Below are 7,367 nucleotides of genomic sequence, written 5' to 3'. Positions count from 1 at the left end.
GTGTATTGTTAGCGAGCTTTCAACAATACACTGTGTATTGTTGAATACTTTCTAACAATACACTGTGTATTGTAGAATTAGGCTCATATTTATCGCTAAAAATGGCGGTTCAATGCCGCCACTTCGTTCACTTAATGGCTTACAGGCTGTATTTTCTCTAAGAAGAAGAATTTTTAGTAACTATCTACATATTAGATGTGTTATCAATGTTACAATTTCTGGTTTTGATGGTCAAGCATTTCTTATTTTGGTGGCCAACGGCTGCGATCTGTATATATTGGACTACATCGTGGCTTACGTTGGCGATAGCTGAAATTACTTGTTGTTTGTGTACTGTACATATTATATAAACTTCTCTTCACTTAGTTAATTCACTTAAAATGAATAAATGCAACGACTATGTGTATTGTTGTAGAACCTAACAAAAGACTATTCCCTGAAATAGTTTTTCTTATTGACTTTGTCTTTGGTGCCAGTGGCACTGGTGCGATAGATATCATGTAAAAATATTTCGCATTTGTTAAAATTGTTTTATCCGGATGTTTAGGACCAAAATATTTTTAATTAACGATCTCGTCTTTGTTATAGTATCTATATAGCGTTACTTTAAGAAATATAGCGATATTACTTTAATTAAACTTGAAATTCAAAAAAGACCCAGGCAATGCACAAAAGACTCGTTAGATGGCAGTGGAATTGGAGTCAAAAACCCGCATGCAGTGATCTGTACACAAATCACTATGCCAAAACAGGTAATTTCTTTTATTAAAAGGTAGATAGTATACCAAGTTAAATACCTTATACCTTGCTAAATATTATAGCTGTTGCATTTTTGCTTTTCTAACGGTATAGTGATTTTCTCTAATCTCCTAATCCTAACCCTAATATTAAACCTAATTAATATCCTAAGCTATAGTATACTGTATAGTAATAGTATACTGTATAGGCCTACTGGCTTACTCAGTTACTGCCTAGAGTCAGGCACGCAAATCCATTTTGAGATGTGGGGGGACACCAGTAGCGAGCCCGCGAAGGGGGGGTCTGGGGAGCCCTCCCCCCGAAAAATGTTGAAATTAGACCCCCTCAGATGCGTTTTCTGCGCGAGCAGGGGGGGCCGGACCCCTGGACTCCCCCTGTACACGCCCCTGCACACAGCCACACACACACACACACACACACACACACACACACACACACACACACACATGCATTTGGTTTGTGGAAGGGTATGCGCAGTCGATGCAGTCTATAAATCGAAGAACACAAAAACGCAGAAATACCAATCATTTTGGCTGTTGAGCCGGCTTTGATCAAACGAAAATAAACTTGGCTGCTCCGTTAAATGTGTATCACCCGACGAAGTTCGTGGGATACTATGGGTTTTTGGGCATCGTCGCGCCGCCGCCGGCCGCGCCGCCGTAGAGATTTGCCTTGTGAACGCTGCTACGGCTGGCAGTTCTTCTCGATCATCTTCAAATTATCGAATGAAGGTGCGTTATCGGTAAAGGCGAAGAGCACCTATCGTTTTTTGGTGTGGGCGGAGTCATCGTTGCGCATGGTACAACATTTTTCGGTGCGAAAATATTCTAGAACCTGTAAGCTTCTGCACTTTTTCACGGACGGATTGTCATGAAATTTTATATTTGTATTAAAAATCTTATATTTAAATTTATGATTAATTTAAATTAAAAAATAAACTAAAATTTAATGATTTGTATAAAATTTTTGTAACTAAATTTATGATTGTCATCAAATATATATATATAGCCATATAATATAGTTGGACATGTTATTATGCGGAGCCTGTGTGCCAAATTCCATGAGCAATCGGGTAAAAACCAGCACAGTTACAGTTTTCTAGCAAAAAATGTTGTTACCATGGCAACGATGACTCGGCGCCGCACGCAAAAAACGATTTGCGTCTATTGCTTTAGCCATAACGGGCATCGCTTTATATGCCAATTTGAAGCCTGATCGCGAGATCTGGGTAAAACTGCCGGCAGCCGAGGTCAGCTTCGACTTTATTGCCAGCCTTTACTTGAGCCTTGCAATCATAGTCTCTTCCGGCTCTCTAAACTCAGCGCCTAATTGACCTAGGCGCGACTTCAAACTTGAAATGCTTAGCACATCTTGGGAGAAGGTCTGTGCGCATACCAAACACCATCCACTTGCGCTTGACCTTAGTTTGACATTCACGCGTTCGACTTTACATTTCGCTCTTCGGCCTCCTAGGGTTAACCAGATTCATATACTTGCCGCATCTGAGGCAGCCGCAGTTGTCTATATCAAACCTTCTGTCTTTGTGATTATTTAACTTTAGGGCCTGCCTTCTCGTCGCTTACAGAGATATTCTATTCATACTAGATCACGGGGGATACCATGTAGTTGGCGACAACTGCTCGTTTCTAGTTATATCGTTGGTCCAGTACATATCAATATATGTGTGTATATATATAATCATCAATTTTGCAATGAAAATTACATTGATTAAAACTGATGCTCAGTTACTCAGTGTCCTTTTTGCGTGAATATAGCTCGTGTTCCGCAGCTTATCTCTATAACTGATCTGCTTGATGATTCTGCATAAGAAATTATTTAATATAAGAAAAAAAACGTGTTAAAAAAGAAACGGTACTAAATTTATTCAAGAAACAAGTGTGCATGATGCATTAGTATGGCTATCAAATGCACTTGAATGAAAATGAAGCTGGCAAAAAAAGCGGAAAGAAAACCCCATCGTTGACACACTAATCAGCAGCACAATAAAAGGTTTCTGCAGCTTCACAAACCACACACACACCCCACACACACACACACACACACACCACACAAACACACTTAGCACACAAAATCATGGTGATCCAAAATCGTGGGGCAGGAAGCATTTTATAATGATGTCCCGTCCTCTTGGAAATCCCTCTGAAAAATCGTGGGGGGAACATGTCCCCCTGTCCCCCCCCCCTGGATTTGAGCCCCTGCCTAGAGTAGACCAATAAATTAGCTGCTGCTACCGCCACCACCAGCACCACCACCACCACCACCACTACTACTACTAGTACTAGTACTACTAGTACTACTACTATATATATTACTACTAGTACTAGTATAACCCAAGTTCCGGCCATCTTGCTTAACACTACGTGTCGATAGGGTCACAAACCGACGCATTAGAATTTTGTTTGCCAGCACGTGCGCTGCTATTTAACATTGAATTATCTTGCTTTTTATGATTATTACAGCTTCTCTGTACTTCCACGCCTCGATTTATTATATGTGCGCTATCACTGAGCATGTACTTACATGTCAGCGAGTAATTGTTTATAAATTGATAAGATAAAACTAAAAAAACGCCGCCATTTTCCCATAGATATCCCATAATAAGTAGCGTAAGTTCGTGAATTTTCGCGTACAAAAAGAGACATAATAACATCCAGAATGGCGTTTTACAATGTTTAAATAGTATAGCTGCAGCTAGTGTAGCGATAGTTGCAACATGTAACAGGTGAGGTAAAATGTGGTAATACATTGTTTTATTTTTTACGAAATTCGTAGTTTATTTTCAAGCTACCAGGCATTTCGTATGGAAGGGTGTCAGGCTCCTCCGCCGTGTAACAGTCGGAGAGCCTGGTCGGTTTAGTAGTACTAGTACTACTACTACTACTACTACTACTCAGTGTTGTAACATGTCAAGTCACTGACTCGGACTCGAGGCGATTCGAATCGCATTTTCTTGTGACTTGACTTGACTCGAGTCACCATTGAAAATAACTTGACTTGACTCTGACTCGATCATTATGAGTTCACTCGAGTCAATATCAGTCAAAGAACAGGACTCGAGTCGCCGTTTGATGACTCTAATGCTTAACCGCAAGATTAATTACATCAAGAGTCCATAATAGAAATGAGCTAAAAATCATGACAAATACTATTACAGATTAAACCATATATTTTGTTACTTGCTAATATTTATTTATTAAGTTTAATATGTTTTTAGCTCATCTGACGTAGTCAGATGCAGCTTTGGCTACGAAAGTCAAACAAGAATAAAGAAGACTTATGTATAAGACGTCTTGCTATGCGTGAAAGTGTGTTTGTTACTTAACAAAATGCCAAAAGTAATATAATATACGAAATTCAAAGTGAGAGTTATTACTGGTGCAGCTGGTGGCAGCAAGAAGTCGCTCACTGTTAAAGTGGACAATAAGCAGTTGGTGAAAAGCCTTTTCAGTGAGCATGAAGCCTGTGATGATGATAATTTTGATATGCCTATAGTGTCAGTGTTTCTGGTGCTGCTGGCACTGCAAGGGATGGGCAATAGACCTATACTATAGAGCTATAGGCTACTACTACCGTACTACTAGTAATAGTATTAGGTTAAACTTAAGCCGACACATTATTATTAATAATAATAATGCTGGTGGATTCACGTAATGAAAATGGCTCCATCTGCTTACCATACTGATACTCGATCGTCCGCAGTAATCACTTAATTAGCTACTCTCTGCCTAAACCGACCAGGCTCTCCGACTGTTACACGTCGTAGGAGCCTGACACCCTTCCATACGAAATGCCTGGTAGCTTTCTGAATTTCGTAAAATTTCGTAAATAAAACAATGTATTACCACATTTGACCTCACCTGTTACATGTTGCAACTATCGCTACACTTCTTAATTACTATTTACCTTGAAATACAAGTTAAAATAAGATAATGCTCAGTGATAGCGCACATATAATAAATCGAGGCGTGGAAGTACAGAGAAGCGGTAAGAATCATAAAAAGTTAGATAATATTACGTTTAATAGCAGCGCACGTCATGCCGAACAATATTCTATTGCGTCGGCTTGTGACCCTCTCGCCAACGTAGTGTTAAGCGAGAAGAGAATTTGTTTATTCATCGTTTATATTCAACCTATTATTCCTCACAGTTCATTCTGGCTACCAGGCAGCTAGACAGCGAAGGATGGGAGCTTGGGCTGACCTCCGCCCATCTCTGTTGTCAGCGTACAAGAGGGTGACTCGTGGGAAGCAATGCATCATTTGTGGGGCTGAAGATCCCCCAATAAGATGCACAGATTGCAGCTATTCGAGCAACTATACTGCACTGGTTGCTTTGAAACGGCCCACTTGCATCTAACGCTGCTTGTTGCATGCTTATTACTGGAAGGTATAAATATTATGATAGTGGAATCTACCTTAAAACAAATGCATGACGTGTTCATTAAGCTCTAAAATACCGTTGATGTACAGACACTAGAGTTAGCACATATTTTGCCCAATACTTGAGTAGTGTAATATGTATATATAAAGAAACAGCTAAACATTCAGATTACTATAAACAGTGATGAGTTGATGAATGTCATATGCTATAATATGTCTTATTACGTATGTAATGCTTTGATCTTATATTTTATTTATTTTTAGAATGGAATGTTCACGCGATATGACACCAACAGGGTGGAAGTGTGGAATTGAGATGTGGACCACACCTGCACATCAGGCTACCCCTAGGGTTGTTAAAGTTGTAATAATGATTCTCTTACTATCTCGTTACCCGTGATCGTCTAGGGTTCTGCGCATATTATTAAGATATACCGCTGTACGCATTATACATAAATTAGCCAACACTGAAGGTACGTATTTCAAACACACACATATTTACTGGTGGGGAATGACGGTAACATATATATGCCCGTAATAGTGAACAGTAGTGTACAGCTGTGTACGCGACATACAAACATGAACTTACATATATATAGTAGTCTTCATCAACGGTGTAAACAGTACGAATATCTCTTGCCACGTTCGTAGAGTCAGAGTGCAAATAGTAGAGACTGCCCGCTATATATCCCGTGCTGCGTGCACAACTGTTATATATACTGCGCCTTCCTATTGTTTTAGGTTCTGGTCACGCTGCATGGTTCGCTACATGGCGTACGAGGTCAGCTGCGCGTTTACACAAAAGGCTTGTCCCGTACTCTGACTACTTAGGCTATTATGCAATTATCCTATTTCTATCTATTTGACTATTTCTGTATTACAAAGTTGTCGATGCGAGAGGTAAAATATGATGTAGAGGACTTATTAATTGTACGTTATATAAAGCCATTAATTAAGTTGTAGCTACCAAAGATGTTTGTAGACAGATATATAGTTTCTTTCCAGCACATAACAATGCATTTGCTGAAAACTATACTAAGCTCATTGTTAAAACCACATCTTGGCTGTTAGTATAGGCTGATTTTGTTTTCTTGCTTACAGGTTAGATATGGTCCACGTAGGTTATATGACTAGCAGAGGAGTCAGGATGCTTCATTGTGGAAGGCCATTCTTCTGCCTATGCCATCTGCTGCAGTTACCATTGAGATCCACGAGAAACCGCCTGTTTGCCAACAGGTTCTTGATCAGATTTGTCAGTCTCACATCCTTCACTTGCTGGTATAGTTTTTTTGGTAAGGATTCGATGGTTGACTGCGTCGTAAGCTGCAGAGAGGTAAAATGCTATGTGTAAATTGTTAGGTAAATACATACATCGATCAATTTGTGTGTAGGTTATTAATGTCCTTATATTAGCTGTAAGGGTATATCTCGTCTTGGTTTTTGTACTAATCAGAGCAATTATTGCCTTAAAATATGTATGCCTCTAATCTCTGCACATAAATATTGGTGCATATAAGTTGTATTGTTTTTGCAGTTGTCAGATACAAAAGTGTTATTATTTCAACAAGTGCGTTCATCGCTAAGAAGTTTCAATTTAACTTGTTAGATGTTTCTGACTATTATAATTATATATACAGACATCTTAATTACTGAGATGTCGAAACATCTCCTTAAAATATAACCTAGCTGTGATCTCGTGAATAATCTGTACGTTGATGTTAGTTGTAGATGTAACTTGTGCCAGTCCTACATTAATATAGTTTTTTTTAACTGTTTGAGGAGAACTTAATTAATATATGTATATGTGATTAACCACCATTTAATATGCAAAAATTGCTGTGATGTACAATAAATGTATATGAATTCAAGTTTTGTGATCTATTCTCATTCAATAGATGTAACTTTGGATGCTGAATGTAATGGGCACATTGGATCTGACATCGCGAAAGGCAAAAAATGATGAAAAAATCATACCCCTGCAGCAGCGGTGAATAAACGGGCCCATGCAGACAGGGTTCACTTTGCACTGACTTGCATGACTGTCCAATGCGCGTAACATTGAGTTACAATACATGCATTATGTTACATGCGCCATGTCATTGTCGTAACAACATTCACCTTGCACCGACTTGATACAGAGTGTGCAAGACTATAGCACTATAGACTATAGAGTTAGATAGATAGATAGATAGATAGATAGATAGATAG

At 39.0% G+C, this 7,367-nt stretch overlaps 1 long non-coding RNA gene across 1 annotated transcript; it reads left to right on the top strand.

Moving 5' to 3' along the window:
* On the top strand, positions 1-5,522 carry LOC106814826. Its single transcript, XR_001394669.1, has 3 exons — positions 1-752; positions 4,928-5,166; positions 5,424-5,522. It is a non-coding gene; the product is annotated as an uncharacterized LOC106814826 (long non-coding RNA).
* Positions 5,523-7,367: the final 1,845 nt, after the last annotated feature.

Source organism: Priapulus caudatus, unplaced genomic scaffold (genome assembly GCF_000485595.1).
Source record: "Priapulus caudatus unplaced genomic scaffold, Priapulus_caudatus-5.0.1 Scaffold985, whole genome shotgun sequence".
Taxonomy (NCBI): Eukaryota; Metazoa; Priapulida; class Priapulimorpha; order Priapulimorphida; family Priapulidae; genus Priapulus; species Priapulus caudatus.
Note: the sequence above shows the minus strand (reverse complement) of the source record. Positions and strands in the feature narration are given on the sequence as shown.